Below are 23,950 nucleotides of genomic sequence, written 5' to 3' on the forward strand. Positions count from 1 at the left end.
GGAGACGGTTCTCTGGTTAGGCTAACTTTCCTCCCTAATAATGATTCATTATTCAAAGACACAGTAAAGTGTGACATGATATTTCAGAACCTTCAGATCATGGGCAAACAGGCAGTTCAAGCTCAGAGAACAAAAGAGAGAGAGGCCTGAAATAGCACTTGAAGTGAGATCTGGAAGAGAAGACAAGAGTAGAGAAAGAAGAGTTAAGAGGAAGTAAACTAGGTTCTAACAGAGTATCTTTGTAGCCGATTCTCTTAGTTTTATTGGCTCATAATCAATATTTTCAGAATCAACTTTGCATCGCTTTACCTAAGTCTCCATTTTGTGCCTTTTATTCTTGAGGGTTCATTTTTCCAGATTTTAGTATTTTCACTGCATTTTCCAAGAGTAGGTATAATATTTTTATTTATTTTCTTTTTTTTTTTTTTTTTAGAGTACGTATAATTTTTATATGAAAACATCTATTGATTCTCCCTCTGGTCAGTTCTTGGTTTGTCAAGGGCTTCACTTCCACTTTTTCTTCAGTGCTAACGTTATTTCTCTATCATCTGCAGTTGCACTTTCATGAAACAGAATCATTACTTTCCATATCAGATATATATATATATATATATATATATATATATATATATATATATTTTCCATATCAGATGTATATATGATGTTCATGTATTCCAAATAAAACATGAGGGCACATGACTCCACAAAGAATATTGTCTTTGGTTTGTAAATTTTCTTCTCAGATAGTTATATTGTGCTGTGAAAATTAAATATTTATTTATATATACAAAGAGATGCCTTCATTGAAAAATAATATTATGTGAAAGTAAATGCATATCTTAGCAAAAAATGTGTGTCAGTTACATACTGATATTGCATTTTATTTTGTCCATTGACTATCAAATTTGATGGCATATTTTTTTGTTCTCAAATGTTTAAAATTGGGTAACTCAGTAATACTTAATTCATTTTAAATGTCCATGAACATATCTTGTAAAGGTCAGAATAGTCTATTTGAATTATCAAGAAATAGCTTACTCTTTTATTGGCCATAGATAACTTTTTTGTTGTGCAGGCTGGTTAATCATTCTTTGTACTTGGCAGTAAGATGTTGACATTACCTTTCTTTAGTTTTGAAATACTAGTTATTCTCAAAATAGAAATCTTACACTGCATTTGGATATCTGTTACTTTCAGAAACATAATCTATTTAGAAGATTACTGTCCACACTGAAAAATATTCTCATACAAAATGGAAAAAAATATATATTTTTCCAAAACTTTCCAGAGTCTTTCTTCTTCCCTTTCCTTCCTTCCTATGTGACTTTACATACTTTCATTCATGTGTTAGTTCCTTAGAAAGAACATTACTAAGTATCTCTGATAGTTACTAGGACTAAAGAAATAGATCAAATTATTTCACAGGAGACAATGAGACAGAATAAAGCTAACTAAACTATTTCACACAGAAATTAAATTTGTATCCTGGACCTCATCTGTAACCTGCTTTTAAAAAGACTAAATAAAAATCACAAGCAAGAAAGTCATTGGTAACATTTTGTATATGTTATTGTATAGATCTTAGAAAGAAGCACAGCCATGCCATTTGGATCTAAATGCCTCCTGAAACCAAGTACCCATTCCGATTCCCTATAATAATGACTCTTAAGGTAGAAATTCAGCTGTAATACAAAACTTCAGTTAACTAGAGCAACTTTAAACTCCATTGTAAGAAAGCTGGTCATTGAAATGCTACAAAGCTATGGTTAATCCTGTCAGTCACAAAAGATATGTCCTCACTAAAAAATCAGGTTAGTGTATCAAATGGAGCTGTGACCTCAAATAGAGTGTGATCCCAAATTTCAATGTTGCAATTCTACAGTCTGTTCTATGCTTCTATGTCTCTGGATCTCGGATGGAAGGTGGAGGAGGGTGGGTATTTTGGAAGAGAACAACCAAAGAATCTGTATGCATATATGCATAACCCATGGACACAGACAATAGGATGGTGAAGGCCTGGTGTGGTGGGCGGGGTGGGCTAGAAGGGGTCAATGGGGAAGTAAAGGGGACATCTGTAATACTTTCAACAATAAAGATTTTTTTAAATAAAATAAAATGCAAAAAAATTCAATGTTGAAAAACATAAAGAGTGACATGACTTTTGCACTGATGTTGACATTTTTTAAACATATCGTATGATATGGGGAGCAGGACAGGTGACCTGGACACACTTGTGTTTTAATTTGACCTACTATTAGTGCTTGTAAGAGAATTAATAAAAAAACACTCTTGCTTTAGAAACATGTGTACCATATTAAGAAAGGAAAAGGAATACTGAATCTGGTCCTTTTTATACATCATAATGGCATTTCTCACACCACCTTTCTGACACATTTGTCTATATAGATTACATGCCGTTAGACTGACATTGTCTGACCTGTCTAAATCTATCAATTGCTAAGCTGTTGATGCCTGATTCCCTAAATATGAATATTATTCATAAGCTTTGTATTAAAGAGATCAATAATTATATGCATATTAAATTTGCATTGCTGCTGTTGTTAACAGTGCCCTTTAGCTGGCCACAGATTACATTCTTCGGCTTAAGCTGCCATAGATGATAAACACTTCATTAACAACACTTAGAATGTACACACAGGATACCATATCCCCAAGAGTGTACATGTGAATTATAAGGAGCCTGTTTAGTGTTAGGGTAAGTACATATTCCTTATAATTTTCATTGTATTTTCATTCTGGGTGCCCCAAATGCTCCCATTAAATATGTTTTGCCCACTTAAAAACTGCTTTGTGGGGATGGCATGACTTAATTGTTCCCAAGACAGTGCATAATGCACTGCTGTGATGGGCCTTCAGTTAAACTAATAGGCAAGCAAGTTGCTGCATGGTTTCAGCAGATTTTAAAGTGGTAATGAAATACATTGCACTTGAGAAAAAAAAGCACAAAATCTTGTTATCAGGGGGGAAATATTCCAGAAGAACCTTCCTGTCTTTTAGTTTTTGTAAATAAAAATAGATAACAAATGCATTTTACTGAGTCACTGAGGTTTCTATTGTCTTCTATACCTAATATACTTTAGGTCCAAGAAGAGAGAAATATTGGTGCCAAATTTTCCAACGCAACTAATTTGTGCATAAAAATTATGCAGAAGAAGACAAAATCAGCTAGTTGCCCTTACAAATCAGGCAGTTGTGCATGTAAAACAGGTAATGGCATATTTTGCACCAGCAATTACCTTTCTTGCACCTGTGAGTGTCTGTTTTGCATATGTAAGTAGGTCCCTGTTTGTTGCTTTTAAAGCTGCCACCTCAGCTTCTTTAGGTAAATTTTATATTTTTACTAAATGTCACTCCAAAACAAAAAGAGGGGGGCATTTCTAAGGTGGGTTTATATGTTTGTGTGCACGTGTGTGCCTGTATGTATATATTTTTAAATAACTGTAAAATTGATGCTAACTTCATTTGATTTTAAGTACTGCACCTTGCAGGGCTGTGTTCAGTGATATAAAATATTTCATTTTGGTTTTATGACATAAATGACTAAATGTCCTGCTGCTGAGATGTATCAATCAAATCAAAGGTCCAAATTTAATATTATCCAGGTGCCAGGATGAGAGGGAAAACGATACTTCAGTTCACAGTCAACCGACACAGAATGTCTTCACAGTCAATAACATGTGCCTCTCGCAGAGCCATTACTTCGGGGTTCATAAAGTGGGATGCTGCACTTCTGACAATTCGGTAGGTTCCCCCCATATATATATATATATTTGTTATTGCATGAAAAAGAGAAAATATCAAATTCATTTTAAATAGCCATCATAAGCAATTAAAATCCACAGTGTTTCAAGGACAGTTCACAGCTTTTTGATAAACCGAAGCAAACCCTGAATCCATTTTTATAATCCCACTGCATCTAGTAGCTAGTCATTCTGAAGCTATCAAACTGAATGCTTGAATATGTCTTACTGACCTATTTTTTATCATTAAATCTCCAAGAGGGGTACAGACATGATCAATCTAGCAGACGACACCACTGGGCACAAGTCTAGGAAGCAAAATTTTAAGCAAGCCTATCTAATAAGACTTCATTACTTTCCAACTTTATGGCAAATAGCATACTCTATTTGTCAATCTTCATACCAGCCAACTGCATGAGGAAAGTTAATGGTCATGAGTACAAATCTTACTTTACTTTATGTTTTTATTGATTTTAGAGAGATAGGAAGGGAAAGAACGAGAAACATGGATTTGTTGTTCCACTTAATTATGCATTCATTGGTTGATTCTTATATATGCCCTGACCGGGGATCGAACCTGCAACCGTGGTGTATTGGAAAAACACTCTAACTAGCTGAGCTACTTTGGGCCTGAGTGCAGATTTTAGATGTAGGAGTGAGAAGGTCTGTTTCAGAATCAACAAAGGGAGAATCTTGCTTCTCTCTTGGGGTTCTAGAAAGAGTCCCTAGAAGTTGTGACATTAATTATCCAATGATCACAGAATTTCTGGCCCTTCCTTAAGGACAAACTTTTCCACAGATACATGGTCATTTATTAAATGTGGCAAGGGACAGTATGTAATACTGTGATTGAGAACCTGGCTACTTAAAGGTCAAAGGCATGATGCGCCTGAGGCCACCAGACAACAAAAGGGAAGAAAGGTGTGGGGTCTTTTCTCTCCCCAAACTGTCTTTTGGCCAAGAGAAAAGGGCTAAGCATAGTTTGTACTAGAGGTGAAAGAAATACTGATCTTCTGCGCAAACTCTTTCTGTAAAGGATCAGAGAGTAAACATTTTAGACTTTGAGGGCCATATGGTGTTGTTGCAATAGTTCAACTCTACCATTGTAGCAAAAAGCAGCCGTAGACAATATGGAAATGAAATGGGGTGCCTATGTTCAATAAAATTTTATTTACAAAACAGGCAGTGGGCCAGATTTAACTTGTGGCCTATGGGTTTGCTGACACCTGCTGTAAGTTTAAAAAAAAAAAAGAAAAGAAACAGTTACAGTTTTAAATAAAACCCACATCTATATAAAGGTAACAGATAATGTTAGCCATTAATTATGCCAGCATTCTCATCTTCCTTCTAATGACATCCATCTCGTGGAGATGTTTATAGCTACAGTCATTTGTAGGGTCACTAATTCCAGGTTTCTTTTTCTTTCCTACTCAACATTATATATCCTTTATCCCAGTTGTTAACACAAGATAAACAATGGTTACTTTTGTGCATGTGTTTAGGAGTGGTGGGTATCATATAATTAAACACAGCACTTTAGCTAGGTATGGACAAAGAATAAAAGAACAAAGAAACGCAAGAAAGTTCTTAGGAATATTTGTATAGAAAAGTATTTGGGGAAAAAAAGGGAAAACACGAATTCATTATTTCATGCATTCGATGAATAAATAAAACAGCAAAGAAGTCACCTCTTCCCTGTTCCTTTTTTCCAAAGACGAAGGAGGAGGTATAAGAAGAGAGGTAACAATGCCTATCACATACTAGGCACTCTGCTAAGTGTTTTTCACTCCCTTATTCTAGCAAATTTATTTGTGACTGGGGCTCTGTTAATTACACCAGTTAACACATAAGAAAACTGAGGTTTAGTAAGAGTCCAGTAACTTGCTCAAGGTCACCCAACTAAGAAGTGACAGCAGAAATCCTCTGGAGATGCTTGATCAGTATTTACATGAAAAAGTGTTTCTTCATAGTATAACATGGATTCAACCAATTCATGCATCACATTTGAAAACCACGACATATCAAGTAAAGCAATAAAATACTCATAATTTCTAATTTGAAAAAGTATTGTATGAAGTTGACTGTCATTTCTCTTGGATACTCTTTATATCCTGGATTATAAACAAATCCAGATTATAAGTATGCCTGTGCCTCCTCAAATTTCCTGCTTCAAGATTTCCCGTTCAGCCCAGCCAGCATGGCTCAGTGGTTGAGCATCAATCTATGAACTCAGAAGATCACGGTTCCAATCCCGGCCAGGGCACATGCAAGTTTCGGGCTTGATCCCTAGTGGGAGGCAGACAGGAGGCAGGCAGTCAGTGATACTGTCTCATCATTGACCTCTCTCTCTCTTTCCCTCCCTCTTTTCCTCCCTCCCTCCCTCCCTCCTTTCCTCTCTGAAATCAATAAAATTTTAAAAAAATATTCTCATTCAGAGCTCCATTGGTTGCCTCTTTTCAGACTCCCCTGACTGTGACCTCTTGTCTAGATTGGAACTATAAACTGTCATCATATCTACAAGTACATGGTCTGGTACATAATAGCCCCTTTTCTGGAAAAATATGTTTGTGTATATATATATATATATATATATATATATATATATATATATATATATATATATAGTATATATAAAAAGTAACCCAACATAATTACTCTATCTTGCCAGTCAATTCTGTTCATAGTACCTATAATGTATCCTGAGTACAATATTTCAAATTCTGCTCATCTTATTCACCCTACTTGAAATTTCTTTCCTTTATCCTAGTCCTCGTCATGGATTCAAATCAATGAATGGGAACAATAAATGGCTCTTTAAGCTTCTGCTAAAAATGGACACCATCATTTCTCCTTAGACTTCTTTGTTTACAGCTAGTGGCCTGGGCAGGGTTGCATACGCCTCTGGGAGGGAGCACTCCAAGCCCCATGGCAATGGGCAGGAATGTCTGTCCTCTCACGGGGAAAGAGAGAACAAATATTTGGGAACAATAAAAAGACCTCTCAGAGCAAAAGTATTTTAGCTAGGAAATGTAGGAGCACATGGAAAATTGGTGAATTTTGTTGTTACAATCCACACTTCTTATCACTCAGTATCCATTTCTCCCTTCTTCCTACACATAGAATACATTCAGTGCCTCCCCAAGGGAGATGTTACAAAGTCCCATGAAGTCATTCCATCCAACTTAAAGTCCAGGATTCTCCATCTTGTCCAGATGTGGTTTCTCTTTCTCTACAGGCCTAGGCCCTGAAAGGAAAAACAAAATCAAAACACTTTTTATCATCTAAGCCTTTGACCCACCACCCCACCACCACACACGAGAGCAGGAACAGTAACAAGACAGATAAATAATTAAACATGGAAGAATAGTATTTTATTTTGCTAGGGCTACCATAACAAAATGCCCCATACTATGAGGTTTAAACTAGAGAAATTAATTTTCTCACAGTTCTGGAAACTAGTTCAAGGTCAAGGTGTCAGCAATTTGGTTTCTTCTGAGGCCTCTTTCCTTGGCTTATATTCAACCACCTTCTTGCTGTCCTTATATGGTTTTTACACTGTGTCTATATCCCTAGTGTTTGTGTCCAAATTTCCTCCTCAGATTGGATAAGGGCCCATGCTAGCAGCCTCATTCTAAGTTAATCACCTCTTTAAAGTTCCTGTGTCCAAATCCAGTCACCTTCTGAAATTCTGGGAGTTAGTGCTTCAATACTAGTATATGCATTTGGTGGAGTACACAGTTCAGCCCATAGCAAATGGGAAGCACATAGCAGTCACTAGTCCAAAGACCTTCTACCCTAGGTGGGGGGAAGTTTCTTTGATGAGACCCTCATTCTACTCTGGAAGGAAACTCCTTACCCATTGTTCTTTGTGGCCCCCATGGCCACTTGCAGAAGGTTTTTCCTTTTTTATCACCTTCTTTGTCTTTATCTTTGATAGTCATAAGGGAAGAGGCCCTCCTCAGTAGCACACTTTTCCAGCCTTCCTCTGGCTTCTGGAAGATATGGGCCCAAAGGTTGTTTTAAATGTGAAACAGTCAAAGGCTTTTAAAACCTGAGGTACAGATTTTATGGGCAATTCATTTCCCTTAAAAACTTACTAGATGTGGAATCTTTTTGTTCCAGTAATATGTGCCTGCCAGTTTTCACACTAAAACTTGCATGATACCATTCTCAGGGATACTTTACTTCCTAAGTTTGTAATCTCTTCAGCTTCCACTTTCTCTCTCTCCCTCCCATTTCTCTCTGTCTCTGTGGTAAACAGAATTGTGAGATGGTCCCCAAAATTACTATCCCTGCTGTACATGTCCTGGATAATATCTTCCCCTTAGTGTGAGTGAGAAATCTGAATGTGTGGGATCTAACTTCTAAAATTAAGTTATATGGTAAAGGTAAAGGAATTTTATAGATGCAACTAGAGGCCTGGTGCACGAAATTTGTGCACTGGGGGTGGGTTGGTCCCTCAGCCCGACCTGTGCCCTCTTGCAGTCCGGGATCCCTCAAGGGATGTCTGATTGCCATCAGTAGGACATCCTTAGCACTGCTGTGGAGGTGGGAGAGGCTCCCACCACCAGCACTGCGCTCGCCAGCCGTGAGCCCGGCTTCTGGCTGAGTGGCGCTTCCCCTGTGTTGAGCGCCTGCCCCTGGTGGTCAGTGTGCGTCATAGCGACCGGTTATTTCACCTTTTGGTCGATTTGCATATTAGCCTTTTATTATATAGGATTATAGTCCCTAATAAGTTGACTTTATGTTAATAAAAAATAGATTATCTTGGGTGAGCCTGACCTAATCAGTTGAGTCTTTAAAAGCAAGTCAACCAGTCAGACCCTTGAAGCAGCAGAGACTGCCTCTCTCTTGCTTGCCCATAAGAAGTAAATTTCCATGAGTTCTACAGATGCAAGGAAATGAATTCTACCAATACTGTGTGAGCTTGAAAGAGAACCCCAACATCAGATGAGGCCAAGCCCCAGCTGACACCTCAATTGCAGTTTTGTGAGACACAAAGCAAAGGACCCAGCTAAGGCATGTCCAGATTCCTGACCCATGGAAAACATGAGGCAAATAAATGGATATTTTGGGTTTTCAACAGCTTTACTAAGATACAGTTTACATATCATACAATTCTGAGTGTCATTTTTAGCCAATAAATTTGTGGTAATTTGTTACACAGCAGCAGAAAACTAATACATCCTCTTTCTAAAACAATGGCAGCTATTTTAAGGCTTTTATAACTAAACTAGAGGCCCAGTGCACGAAATTCCATGCACAAGGGAGGCGGGGGTCCCCCTCAGTCTGGCCAGCACCCTCTCGCAATCCGGGACCCCTGGCTCCTAACCACTGGCCTGCCTGCCTGCCTAATCACCCCTAACCACTCGCCTGCTTGCCTGATCGCTCCTAACCACTGTGCCTGCCTGCCTGATCGCCCCTAATGGCTCGCCTTCCTGCCTGATCACCCCTAACCACCTCTGCCTCAGTCCCCGCCGCTCTGGTTTCATCTGGAATGACGTCCAGAAGGTCGTTCGGCTGTCCAGTCTAATTAGCATATTACGCTTTTATTATTATAGATGGGAAGGCTCAAAGTTATTTTGATTTTTTGACCCTAGTCATTTAATCTACCTGGTAACTTTTATTGGACATTTGATCCTCAAGGTCTTTGTTAATACTAGTATAATTTCCAACCCTAAACCCACTTTTCTAAACTCTGTATTTCTTGTCATTCCTGCTACACCCACATTCCTAAACTCTATATTTCTTGTCATTCTTGCTACAAACCAGACAATTTTTTCTGAGCTAATCTCATTCTTATACTAACTCACCATACACAGTCTGAGATGCACTATTAGATGTTTTCTAATACTTTGACCTAGAGTTGCCAGCTTGGATCACACTAGCATTGTCATTTCCCAATTACTTCTGATGACAGTTTTCTCAAATAATTTGTCCCTGTAGAACAAGGATTCCCCCCACCACCACCACCACCACCTTTTTTTTTTTTTTTTGGCAGCCACCAATATCTGTTTCCTTATTGTCTATCTCTCAAACGATGCTTCTGCTACCAATTTCTGAATCGGCCGTGATAGGCTAGATTAAATCCAACATCTCTGAGGCTTAATACACAAAATGTTTTATTTTTGTTTTTGTCCCTTTAAAATCCAAGATAGGTTGCACAACCCTCTTCCATCTTGTAGCTTCAGCATCTAGAACTCATGAGCATTGGGGTTACCACAATAGAGGAGGAGATGGAAGAGGCACATTGCCTCCTAACTGCCTTGACCTGGAAGTGACCCATTACACGCTCACTCATGGTCCGTTGGCTAGATTAATTTTATAGCCCCAATCTAAATGAAAGATAAACAGGGAAGTAAGATAGCAGTTGGAATATTTGGTGATCCCAGTCTCTGCCATAGGGAGGCTTAAATTCATGCTCTACATACTTTCCAGTTAATCATTCTCATCATTGATTTCATATAAGAATTAGGGAGAGAAATCAAGGGTTTTAGGAAAAAAGAATCAAGAAGCAAGCAGAGCAGAACGAAGATACAAACAGGAGAAAAGGAGAAAGCCTAAGGAGAGAGGGGAAAACAAGAAAAACTACAGGATCAGCTTTTCTGTATTTTGTTAGAGCCCTTCTGAGGCAAATTTGTTTCCTTCAGGAATTGAACATCTCCCTGTCTCCCAATAAGTCCTTGTAGTGACCTGGTTTCCTTCCATGTGCTGAAGAATTATTGAAAAATTCAAAGCATGCTTCACTTGAGCACAGTGGTGCAAGATTAATTTGATGTACAGTATAAAGTTTTATAGTTTCACCTAAGTGTACAGCTACACTGTGAGGTATGAGATTGCATGCCGCAGCTGTACAACAGCATTTATAAGATAATAAAATAACTGCTACAGAGTTCTTTTTAGCACAGTTATGATAAGTATCAACATTGAACTTTCAGCAAATCACAGTGGCTTTACATTAGACATTTATTTTTGTATAATACTAATTGGGGCTCTCCTTCTGAGAGTGTGGCTCACTTTATAAATTACCAGGCTCTGATTGGATCAGAAATAATGCCAAAAATCTGGAGGAACAAGTGATAAAAATTTAATTAAAATCCTATTATAGACATTAAACAATTGAATATAAGTATTTAAATATTTACACACTGCAGCTATTTTGCTGACCTTTTTTATTCTCCATTTGTCATTGTACAAAGTTTAAATGCAATTGCTGCAGAGACTATAAATATGTTATTAAATTAAATGACAACTTGCTTCGGCAGAAAAGATCATTGTCCTGGAATTCAGGATCATAAGGTTCTAATTGCAGAACTGTCATTAATTGTTGTATCAACTCTAGCATGTCAGTTCACTCTCTGTGTCCTGACTTCTCTCATCATTAAGATTAAAATATCAGTGGCTCTCGCCCTAGCAGGTTTGGCTCAGTGGATAGAGCATTGGCCTGCATACTGAAGGGTCGTGGGTTCAATTCTAGTCAAAGGCACATGCTTGGGTTGCAGGCTTGATTCCCAGTAGGGAGCATGCAGGATGCAGCCAATCAGTGATTCTCTCATCATTAATGTTTCTATCTCTTTCTCCCTCTCCCTTTCTTTCTGAAATCAATAAAAATATATATTTTAAAAACTATCAGTGGCTCTCAGGCTTTCTCACATGGGTTTAAGAGTGTGTTTCTGTGGTAGACCAAATAATCTGAATGAGCTGAAAGAAGATTCTTCCCAGAGCCCCATGATAAGAGGCCAGCCACCCAACACCTTGATTATGACTTTTCACTGGCATTAACAGTCAAGTCCGATTCTTCTAGATTATTCCAATAATTGGGCCACAAATTATATTATTCTCCTGATATCTTTGTAGACTTTACTTTTTATTTCCCTTTCCCTTCAGAGGTTTCTCCACATTTGGTATATTTTCTTGTTCTATTAAACCAGACCTATAAATCAACATTGATGAGCATTTTGTCACTCTCTCCTTAAGGATATAGTCCCAGAAAAATTCTGACTCGTCACCAACTCATAATCCCAGTGTCCAAGGATATATTCACATAAAGTTATAGGTGTTAAGTTCCCATAAATAGATTTAAAACAATATGATTTATATAGTAGGCCCTGAAATAAAGTTGTTTTGTTCAATGTCCTTTCGTTGTAAGGTTGATGAGAAAAAAATTGATTCTCGACTGGACCACTCTCTGTGTGGAGTTTGCATGTTCTCCCCAACATCTGCATGGGTTTCCTCTGGGTCCTCTGGTTTCTTCCCACATCCCAAAGGTTTGTATGTTTCTTGAATTGTGTCTAAATTGTCCCAGTTTGAGTGAATGTGGGTGTGAGTGTGCCCTGCAGTGGAAGGGAATCCTTTCCAGAGTGGGTTCCCACTTTGTGCCTTGAACTGCTGTGATGGGCTCCAGCCACCTATGACCCTGAACTGGCATAAATGGTTTGGAAAATAATGGTCTTACTTGTTTTTATTAATTTTTTCTGAAATGTATGTATAACTCACATTTACTTTAATATTTAATATTAGAAGTGTTTTGGGATTTTTTATTTAGAACTTTGGTGATGTTTTTGTGACCAGAAATATGCTGTGGGAACTTAAATCTTGTTTACATCAATTAGCCTAGGATAAATTGATTTGGTTACACTCATTTCACTTAAAGTCGCAGTTTCCAAGAACCTATTCACAATGTTAAGTGGGATCTTACTGTAAAAGAATATTCTGTATTCAAAGCCCTATACTCAAACTTTTTTAATTCACCAAATTGACTTCATGTAACTTAATCCTATTAGTTCTCTGTCACATCTCTGATGGGAAAATATTATGTAATTGCAGATCTGGTCCTACAAAAATCTCCTTTTCACCATATAGTATTTTTGATCAACATTTCTTTCTGTCCTCATTAACTGGTGTCATATTTATTTGTTCAACCACATCAGTGTATATCATGTGCAGAAACTTTAAAAAGATTTAATTATTTTAAAATTGAGGTATTACATACAGTATAGCACACATACCTTTAGTATATCGTTTGATGACTCTTTATACTTGTATAGATGCACCAATGTGACCCTCACCTAGATCAAGACATAAAACATATCCAGCATCTCAGAAAGCTGTAGCCCTTGCCAGTCAGTATTCCCACTGTTCTAACTAGAACCACCATAGTTTTACCTGTTCTTGAATTCCACATAAGTAGAACTATACATTCTTTCGTGCTGAAGGACATTTTGGGGAAGGAAAGGAAGACCAGCACATTTAGACTTCCCCTTATATCTCCTCCTCATACCTGCACCGTGGCCTCCAGGAAACTGTTCAGTTGTATGCAGTGCTGCAGGCATGTACACTTAGTACTGATACTCTGGTACTTATGCTAGTAATATTTTTAAGAAGTGACATATTGATCAGAATAGTAAACATTCTTAGAGAGAAAAGAGATTTGGATATCATCTATCTGTGTATTGGTAATAACAAAGCCCACACCAGTTTTGTTTGTTTGTGTGTGTTTTTTGATGAGGTGAGGGTCCATCAGAAATAGGAGAAAGCACAGTTGAGCCTGAAGGAATAGCTGTAAATGGGAAAAGAGGGTAGGTAGGAGCTGAACAAGAGACACTTACATTTTGAAATGTGTGAGAAGCAAGAAATTATGATGTCATCAAAGATACGCGAAAAAGGAATAACAAGCAGAAAGGAAGGTTGAAGAAGTAGAATGCAGTAGAAAAGGCCAGTAAAGTGAGGCTGGAAGGAGGGCTGTGAATTTGTCAGGAGGAATTCACTGTGTGGCTTTATGAGGGCAGTTGTAGAATGCAATAATGAAAGTGAAATTGCAAAACATTTTGAAGGTTAGCAGAAAGGCAATAGAAGAATTTGTTTTAAATAACACAATCAACAAATTGAACTTTCTCAGGCAGGGAAAAGGATTAAACGATACCTACAGAAATAGAAATACTGTCCTAAAGCTGAAATAGCTAGAGAGAAAAAATATAAAGGGAGGGAGAAATTGATGATACCAGTAAGGGAAAGGAAAAGCTTTGGCTCCTACCTCAGAAGGGAAGAAAAGAGGAGAATACAAGTGAACGTTTTCAACATGTTCAGAAGTGACAGTAGAGATGAAAGAAGAGAAAGAAAGAAGATGGTAACAATGGAAGAAGAAATTTACATTTTGATATATGTATTTTATTGTTACTTCTCCCAAACTAGGTCTTTTCAAAGTTGTTTCATTCATTGAGATTCAACAAAGACATAACAAATATTTAACAAGCATTTTACAAACACCATGTGTCACACATTGTGCTAGGTACATGTCATGAACATACATGTCCTTTCCGGAAATACTGTTTATAAGGCAAAACGGGCACACACATAAAAGCACATGAAAATAACACTTATGTGAGTACGAGAGGCCCGATGCACAAAGATTCGTGCAAGAATGGGCCTTCCTTCTTCTGGCTGCCGGCACCGCCTTTGCTCGGGCCAGAGCCGCCTTTCTGCCTTCCCATGCTGCCCAGAGGCCCAGAGCGGCTGGGACAGTGCAGAACGCCTGCATCATCGCCTTGGCGACGATGCAAGCGTCCCGCCCCACCCCTGGCCGCTCAGCACCTGCGTATGCAAATTAACCCGCCATCTTTGTTGGGTTAATTTGCATACTCCTGATTGGCTGGTGGGCATCACAGGGGTATGGTCAATTTACATCTTACTCTTTTATTAGTGTAGATTTTCATATATCTGATTTTATTTGCATGTTCCAATAACCTTAGAAGAAAGAGCAGGTGTTAATCCATTCTACAGAGGAGGAAAATGAAAATCAAAGAAATAGCGTGAATGTCAAATATTGCATAGCGAATTGAGACCCAGAACCAAGGCTTCCGGCTGGGAACTGGGGTAATCTCCAGCAAAGCCTAAAAGTCTGCAGTAGCTTTGTCTGTGGATATGCTTCCCTCCCTTCTCTGAGAGCTTGGACCTTGACTTGGAAGTCAATGATACCTTCACCAGCTTTATTTTCCGAACTTTTCATCAAATATAGTTGGATGATGTGACCTGTTATAGTCCCCAAGGGCAGTGTGATGTGTGATCCTGACAGCTTCATGCAAATATTATCTAAGTAGCTTAGGGTTTAGAAAACTTAGCTAAAAAACAGTATAGGGGAGGGTGATACAAATTTATGAAGAGGATGATCCAGAAACTAAGAGTCTACTTAAAATATATATTTATTTCACTATCTCTATTGCCAGGTTTGGCCTGCTTATAATGAAGCAAAGAGTTTATCTCTTATCTGATTTATTGAAATTGATGCTGCTTACTTTGGTCTTGGATATAAATACCTTTTTCTCATTCTCAGAGTTTATCACATTTCTTTATGATGGATATGCCTCCTCTTTGCTTATTGTCCCATGTCTATAAATGAACTCTATTGGTAGGACATTTTACTTTTGATTCATTAGTCCAGGAATAAACTGGGTAATTCCAGCAATGTAAAAAGGGAAATTGTTTTGAAGCCATCCTGTGACATATACCTGTTAGTGTTATATTATGAAGGAAATGTTATAATTGCAGTTATATGCCAAAAATATTTTCTTGTATCTTAAGGAAGTGCTTATAGTTCCTTCACTTCATTTTCACATATGGTCATGTATTTATTTTCACACTTAATTACGAGATGTAGAAGGTTGAATGCGATGCTCATATATAGCTTTTTAAAAAGTGAGATATGAGGACTGACTTGTTAGCCACACTGACAGAGGTAGACATTTCCACCAGAGGCCCAGAGTGAGTAGAAGGAAAGAAAAGAGTAGAGGAAAAAAGGTCTTCTGACTATAAATTCTATTATTTGTGTATTATAAAAAATACAATAGTCTAGTATCACTACCGTAATCTGAATTTGCTTATAATTAAAGGGATTTTTCAAAGATAGTGGATGAAAACTTACTATCATAAGGAAAATAACAATAGATAATACTACATAAGATAACTTGAATTCAGGTCTTTCCATGGCAGAACCTTTCCATTTTATATTCTCCCATACTTTACCCCATCCCTTCTGTGTCATTCCATTTCTCCCAACACTGGTTTCAGGGTTCAGAACACAATGGCTCCTCAGCAAAATCCATGTGTTCAATTGTATTTATATTCCTGCCTCTTCTGTGTACTCCTTACTAATCTGAGACCTTCAGATTGTAGACCTCCATTCCCTTGGCCAGACATTTAGTGGGATTTTCAGTACAAGAGGGGAAAAATTATGCAGTGAATCTTTCTTGCCAATCTAGAAACATTGAACCATTGAAAGAAGTAATCAATGTGACTTTCTTAGTGATTCTATCCCATTTACAATGAGTTCTACACAGTGGAAAGAGTCTTTGACATGGAAAGAAAAGTAGATATCACCTCATCCACCCCTTTAGTTTAAAGATGAGGAAATGAAGGTCCAGATAGGTTAAATGACCTGTTCAGAGCCATTCAAATTTTGAATGGAAATCCTTTAATTTGTGCAACCATTTTTATTGAGATAAATTGTCATATATCATTGTCTAAGTTTAAGGCGTACAATATTTTAATTTGATATATTTATATATCATAATATGATTACCACTGTAGCTTTAGCTAATATCTCCACTACAGCACATAATTATTTCTTTTTTTGTGTGGAGAACATTTAAGATCTAGTCTCTTAGCAACTTTGAAATGTATAATACAATATTATTAACTATAATTACAATGTTGTGCATTCAATCTCCATCCTCTAACTGCAAATTTTTACCGTTTGATGAACATCTCCTAATTCCTCCAATAGCAACTGCTATTCTATTCTTTGTCTCTATAAGTTCAGTTTTTTAGAGTCCGAATATAAGTATTTGTCTTTGTCTGACGTATCTCTCTTAGCAATGCCATCGAGGTCTATTTATGTTGTAGCAAATGGCAAGATTTCCTTCTTGCTCATCAAATTAATCAATTAGTACTAGAATAAATTCAATACAATTGATTTCTATCAGTTTAGTGTTTTTTTTTCCATTCTACTAAGCTAAATCTTCAATATGTCATAATTATTTTTCTTGAACTAAGTTTCATTTTTGAGGAAATAAAAAATGTCCCTAAAAATAAACACTCTAGTGCAATTAAATTCAGAGTGTTAGAGTGTAATAATGATGATACCTAAATTATAGGTTCAATTTCTTAATGCATATTCCCAGGCCCACTCCTATATCTTAAAATCATCGATTTGATGAAACTTGACACGTGACTCTTAATGTATAAGCATGAGTTTATAATCATTAGTGGAGAAGAAAAAGCAAGACACTGCCTACCAAAAGGGCCATTAACTTTCTGCAAAAATGGCAGTGCATGTAAGATTGAATGTCACAGAAAAAAGAAATAGTGGATTATCTATGTTTGCAACTTACATTGATTATTAGAAATGTTAAGCCAATCTTTTCTCCCAACTGAGTATGAAAGCATACAAAGAGTATGCTTTCAAAAAGGTGTTTTAGAATATATTTTACTAATAGTAGGTCATGGGATTAGGACTATGGTCTACTGGTATAAGGATTGGTGAAGAACATCTCATGGCCTAGAATGGGATAGAAAATATTAGGAATAGAAATGAAAAGTATTGCCTCAACATTGTCCCTGCACAGAATAAACCACTTAATATTATCTGAACAAGATTATACTTCACAATCCTATTAAATATCTCCTAATATAATCTTGGACCCATATATGAAAATGAGCTATAGTATAAGAGGCCTGTATATCCAAATAATTGTAGAGTATGAAGATATTACAAATTTAAAGTTTCTGCATTGGATCAAAATACCTACAAACACATTAATTCATCTCTACCAACTCCCAAGATTCATTGAAATAATAACAAAATATAAAAATAAGAAAAAATCAGTTATCATACTAGAAAATCTGATAGCAAAACTGCTGTCATCAGATCCGATGAATGGCTAGGAAATATAATGCAGATGGAATGTAGTTGACAGCAAAACCCCACAGAGCTGAGAAACCAAAGATAGATAGAATAAAATGTTAATTTTTCCACTGAACTCAACTCCAAACCATAAAAGAGTATCTCCTCTGTTTAAAAAAAAAAAAAAAAAAGTTAGCATGAGTAAGAAGCAATCAGAATTCTTGGACATTAGAAATATGAGTATCATAATTTGTAAACAAAACCCAAAAAAACAATGAGGGGTTGAATATTTCACTATATATGCTGAAGAAAAAGTGAGTAATCTGGAATAGCAACTTAGATATTCCCCAGATGTAAGGCAAAAACACCAAAATAAATTTATGAGAGAAAGGTCTGAGAAAATACCAAAAATAATTTTGTAGAACCAGATGCATAAAAAAGTAAAGAAATAGTCAAGGAAATGATAGAAGCATATTTCTCTAAACTTAAAAATGACAATTTGTTGCCAAAACCAGTTTGGCTCAGTGGATAGAGCGTCGGCCTGCGGACTCAAGGGTCCCAGGTTCGATTCCGGTCAAGAGCATGTACCTTGGATGCGGGCACATCCCCAGTAGGGGGTGTGCAAGAGGCAGCTGATAGATGTTTCTCTCTCATCGATGTTTCTAACTCTCTATCCCTCTCTCTTCCTCTCTGTAAAAAATCAATAAAATATATTTTTTTAAAAATGACAATTTGTCAACCAGAAAAGAATTTATTGACTGCTTTAGAAGAATTAAGATGAATCAATTTAAAATCTATCAACACCAGTAGTAAAAAAAAAAAAAAATACCACAAACTTCAATAGAATAAAAGTGAGGTTACCCGCAGAGAATAAAAATGCAGACTTTCATGTGTCTTCTCAATTACACGTGAGAAGCAATAGAGTACTGCCCAAAACCCTGAAGTGAAAGTGTCAAATTCAAACTTCTATATTTAAAAAAACTACCATTCAAAACAACAACAGCAACCTACCATTCAAATGTAAGGTCAAAAAACACATTTTAAGGAATAATAATACTCAGATATTTTACTGCCTATGCACCCTCTGCAATTCTCAAGAATGTCCTCTAAGTGAAAATTAAGTTTTAGGAAATAGAAGTATAAGATAGAGAAACTTGTGATGAACAAAGTCATTATGAAGCTCATAATAAACTATTGATAATATGGCAGTTAATATAATTTGTTAGACAAAGGTTTCTAGAACAGATGAGATAGAATAGTAAAAAGAAAAGCCACTGGAAGAAACTGCAATCTTATTTCAACGAAAGTGTTTGATGGTGAAAAATGTGAGAGGAAAACATTAAATTGCAGTAAAGGTCTCATCTGGCTGAAAGGAAAGGCTACTACTGCTGATTCTTTCCTGAACCTTTATGTAAAATATGTGTATGTGTTGATTCCATTTTTATTGCAATCATTGTATCAGTCAAGAGAGGCTTGTGGTTATAGGCAAGCCCAAAGTTCAGTGGTTTAAGCATAACAGCCACTAAGGAACCCAAGCTGACAAAGGCTCCATCATCAGGGAAGCCATCACCTCCAGATGAGATGTTGAAGTTCACTCTGCAAATGAAGAGAGTGCAGAGGGAAAAAGAGAGAGCGCGCAAGAGCATGGGGAATCATACACTAGCTCCCAAACGCTGCATCACATAAGTCACGTGCCCATTTTTAAAAGGACGAGGAAGTGTAATCCTTCCTATTTATAGAAAGGAAATGTCAGTGACTGCTACTAAAATCTACCACAATAGTAGACTAGATGTTAAAGGTAGAGCCTCCAAAACTCTCTAAGAAACCATGAATGAAAAAGTTATTAATCTAGTAAAAATCTGGAGAGAAAAAGGGAAACAACAGCAATAAAGAAAATATATGGTATGTTGTCAGAAATAACACCAAATATATCAATGATCATACTCATGTGAATGAGAGATATGTCCCCAAGAAAAGATAAAAATCCTCAGATTGGTTAACTAAATAATCAAAGTCAGTGGAAATTTCTCACAAGAGGTCCAGGTAAAATGACACCAAAGTTGAATAAACTGATGAGGAAAATAATAGAAGTATGCTAATGTAGAGAGAAGAGGAGGGGAAGGAGCAGAATGAATGGGAGGAGGGGAAAGGAAGGAAGCAGGGCTGGTAATATTTGACATCAGACAAATTAGAATGCATAACAGAAAAAACTAAAGGGAATAAAGATGACTCACATTGATAAGAGATAAAAATGCATGAAGACTCTATAAAAGTTATGGTTTTTAATACACCATTCAGCAAATAATCAAAACATATGAAGCAAAACAGGTAAAAGTTTACATAACTAAAATCGCACACAAGGTGACGACAGCTCAAGGACAACAAATAGTAATAATTTAGAGGAGCTGGGTGACATAATCAACATGTCTGATGTGTCTGTACCTGAGTGGATATATATATACACTTAACTAGTTTCCTTTTAGGAAGGACAAAATAACAAAAGAGTAGAAAAAAGACACAATATTGAAGAAATTTCTATAACTTTCCTTACCCAAAGAAATGGAAGCTAGGAATAATACTCAAGGTAGCAATATGTTTATGACGTGATGTGTCTTAAATTCAGTTCTGTCAATCAAAAAGATTGACATGAGATTGACATGCCAGGTCCATGTATTTGCATATTTTCATTATATATATATATATTTTTTTTACTATGAGTATTTGGGGTAACTCTAGTTTAGTCCTCATAGGGTTTTTTTAAAAATTAGTAATATATTACTCTTATTGAGAGAAACCAATTAACAAGTCCATTAGCTTTTGCATATAGATATATTTTCATTATCTTACTAGTCAATTAGTTTATTATATTCAGAAAACACAGTATTCCAGGTAATTATTATCATCACATTATTTCCTAAATTGTAACTTTCATTTTAAAATCTAAGTTCACTACTCAAGCTCTGTGAAAATGAACTGACAAGACCAAAAATATAAATGCCTACGGGACTAGACAGGTGAGTGATGCAGGTCAACTGTAAGACAACACAGTGGTAAGGACTCAAAAACTGCGGTGCTGGTGCTGCACCTTAAAGAAGGGCAACCACTTCTCGGCTCCAGCCAGTTGTCACCTTATAGGAATTATCTCCATTTAGAAATTCAGGCCTATGCAGCCACATTTTCTAATATACCAAGCAAAGCTGTTAGCTCAAATTTGTATGTAAAATTGATGTGGTAAATAAATCAATACAATTTTTCAACGCCATGGAAGAAAATAAAAAGTTCAGGGTCTAGATTGAGTCTACAGGCAGCCCGTTTGAAACCTTGCAGTTCTGGGTATTTGGATAGACATGTTTCTCTCCAGGCAGTAACAGGCATGAGTTTACAATTAGCACAGAGAATGTGGGGCAGAAGGGCCACGGCAAAAACCTTTTGAGTCATTAACTTATCTGACTCATACTCTATTCCTACTCATTCTCCACAGCTGACAGTGATATTTTAAAAATTCAAATTTCATCAGGTCATGCCTACCTGGTATTTATAACTTTACAATGGCTTGCTACTACTGGGACAAGGTCAACACACTTAATGCAACCCATGATCTTTCTGGTCTGCACTCTGCCTGCTGCCCTGGCCTCACCCCCTAGTTCAGTGACTCAACCTTACTGGCTCCTTCTAGTTTACCAGATAGTTTCACCTTTCCACACAACATTATACCTAGATGCTTCTTTTACTCATCACCCTATCCTCCTAATAATCCCACAATGAATACCCATTTGCCTTTCAGATCATAGCTCAAACATCACTTCCTTACAAAATTCTTCCTTAATATCATCACACTGGTCCCCCATATATATGCTCTCACACGTATGTATACTTTTTGTTGTTGATGTTGTTAATCCTCACCTGAGGATATGTTTCCATTGATTTTTAGGGGAAAGTGGAAGAGAGAGGGAAAGACAGAGAGAAACATTGATGTGCTCTCATACATCGATTGGTTGCCTCCTGCACATGCCCAGACCAGGGCCTGGGCCGGGGAGGAGCTTGCAACCAAGGTACATGCCCTTGACATGAATCAAACCCTCGAAGCTTTGGTTCCCAGGCTGATGCTCTATCCACTGAGCCAAACCAGCTAGGGATGTATCTATACTTTTTCATTCCTAAGTACTTATTAAAATTTGAATGTAATAATCTCCCATTAGCCTGTAAGCTTTGGGAGATAAGGAATGTGTCTCTTTTGTTCAACATTATCAATCCAGGGCCTCACATAGTGCCTACTAGATAGTAGGCCTGTATAAAATAATTGATGATAGAAGAGCAATTGAGCTGTGATGGGAATGCTATGGTTTTGATTAGCTTTTATAGATCAAGTATGATTTTTGGCCTTTTATTTTTTTAAACATATTTTATTTATTTCAGAGAGGAATGAAGAAGGAGAGAAGATAGAAATATCAATGATAAAAGAGTCATTGATTTGCTGCCTTCTGCATGCCCCAAACTGAGGATTGAGCCTGTAACCCAGGCATGTGCCCCTGACCAGGAATCAAACCAAGACCTCCTGGTTCATAGGTCAGTGTTCAACCACTGAGCTTCACCAGCTGGACCTGGCCTTTTATTTGTAATGAAATAATTAAAAACAGATAAGAATATTTAAAAGGCAAAAAGTAAAAATGTCATTTGGATATAAGGACAGATATCCTTTTGGTGAAATTCTTACCTTTGGGATGATTTTACTAGATGTTATAAATAAAGGTTATAAACAAGGAAAATTTTTCTAGAGAGATGAATTTGGATTAATGTAGAAATAAAGTTAAAGATGAAGAGTATCGTGTTTTCACTATAATTTAACATACAACAATAGATTTTTTAAAAATGGACATCCTGCAGCATTAATGGCATTATTTGTTAAGAATAGTATGCATTTATCTTGCGCTAAGCCTCCTTCCAGGATGCCCTAATGGATCATGGAGCAGTAAATATTTCTCCTTGAATAAGCACTCTCCCCTCTGTCTCTTTAATTCCTTTATCCTTTTCTATGTTTGAGTCTGACACTTTCTCATTTGAACGCCTACATCTATCAAGTTTGGGATTTTATTCTTTCTCTTTCTTGAGGCTTTTCATAGGAAGAATCACACTTATAGGCACATCTCAGAGGGTAAAAACATGGACCCTTTATGTTGTGGTTGGAGTAAAAAAACAGGCACTTCATTGATTTCAGCCACAATTTTCCAATGAGAAGAATATTCTCGATACTTCAAAAATGATGCTTTCAGAAATTGATTCTCTAGGTTTCACCAACTTGCTACTCCTTCATAAAAGCACAGTTTAAAAACCTTTGCTATTGTGTTATATATTATGAACACTGGTATTTCAAACATTAAAATGTCCTTTGCGATCTTGTTTGTACTTAGTACCTTCAGCTCTAAGGCCCCTTATGATTTAGAAAAAGCAGATCATCGTGTACTTTATTCTGTTAAATAGATTGAAAGCTTTCAAGTTGAATCCTTAGGCAGTAGCTTTCCCCTTAATAGGAGACTCAATAGAAGGAGGTGAGAAGAGGATGGGAAAACTGTGAGCTCTATTGATGATCTTTAATTGGTGTCTGTAGGTTTCAGGTTAACTTTTGATGATAGCCCCTTATAACTGAAGTAAACCTAAAGTCATGATCTACTCATAAGGCCTATCTATGCATTGAGAGAGAATTTACTGAGCTCTTACCATCGCTTACAAAGGAAATTGTGAAGGAAACAGGTCTTTAGAATTTTCTCTGGTTCTTTGAAAATTACTTTTCTCTTATGAAATACATGTTTTGAAGAATAAGCAATGTGTAGGTACCACACATTAATAAATAAGCAATCAATATATTTTAGGATTGCACTCCCGACACCAGTTTTAGGTTGCTTTTCCAGTGAAAGGAAAGGATGTGCATGACTCACCCCATGCTTTCTCAGAGCCCAGTTTGTGACATGTGAATCACTGGGGGAGGACAAGGCTGTGACTGGTTAGCATGCGACGAAACAGAGGACTCTAGAGCAATTCAACTCATGGTTTTGATCTCATTTTCACAACATTTATTCTCGAACTAAAATGTTGACCATTGATAGAATGGACTATCTGCTTGTCTCTTACCAATTAAAATAGTGAATTGAGCCCTGAATCATGCAGGGTCATTTTTCCCAGTTTCAAAAATGCTACAACTTTCCAGTACTGGAAACTGTTATCAACTCCTTTCCAGCACACACGTGGAGTGGTCTCAACAGTGTGGGACATTAATAAGGGAGAGAGGAAAACATTT

This window comes from Cnephaeus nilssonii, assembly GCF_951640355.1.
Source record: "Cnephaeus nilssonii genome assembly, chromosome: 15".
NCBI classification, from domain to species: Eukaryota; Metazoa; Chordata; class Mammalia; order Chiroptera; family Vespertilionidae; genus Cnephaeus; species Cnephaeus nilssonii.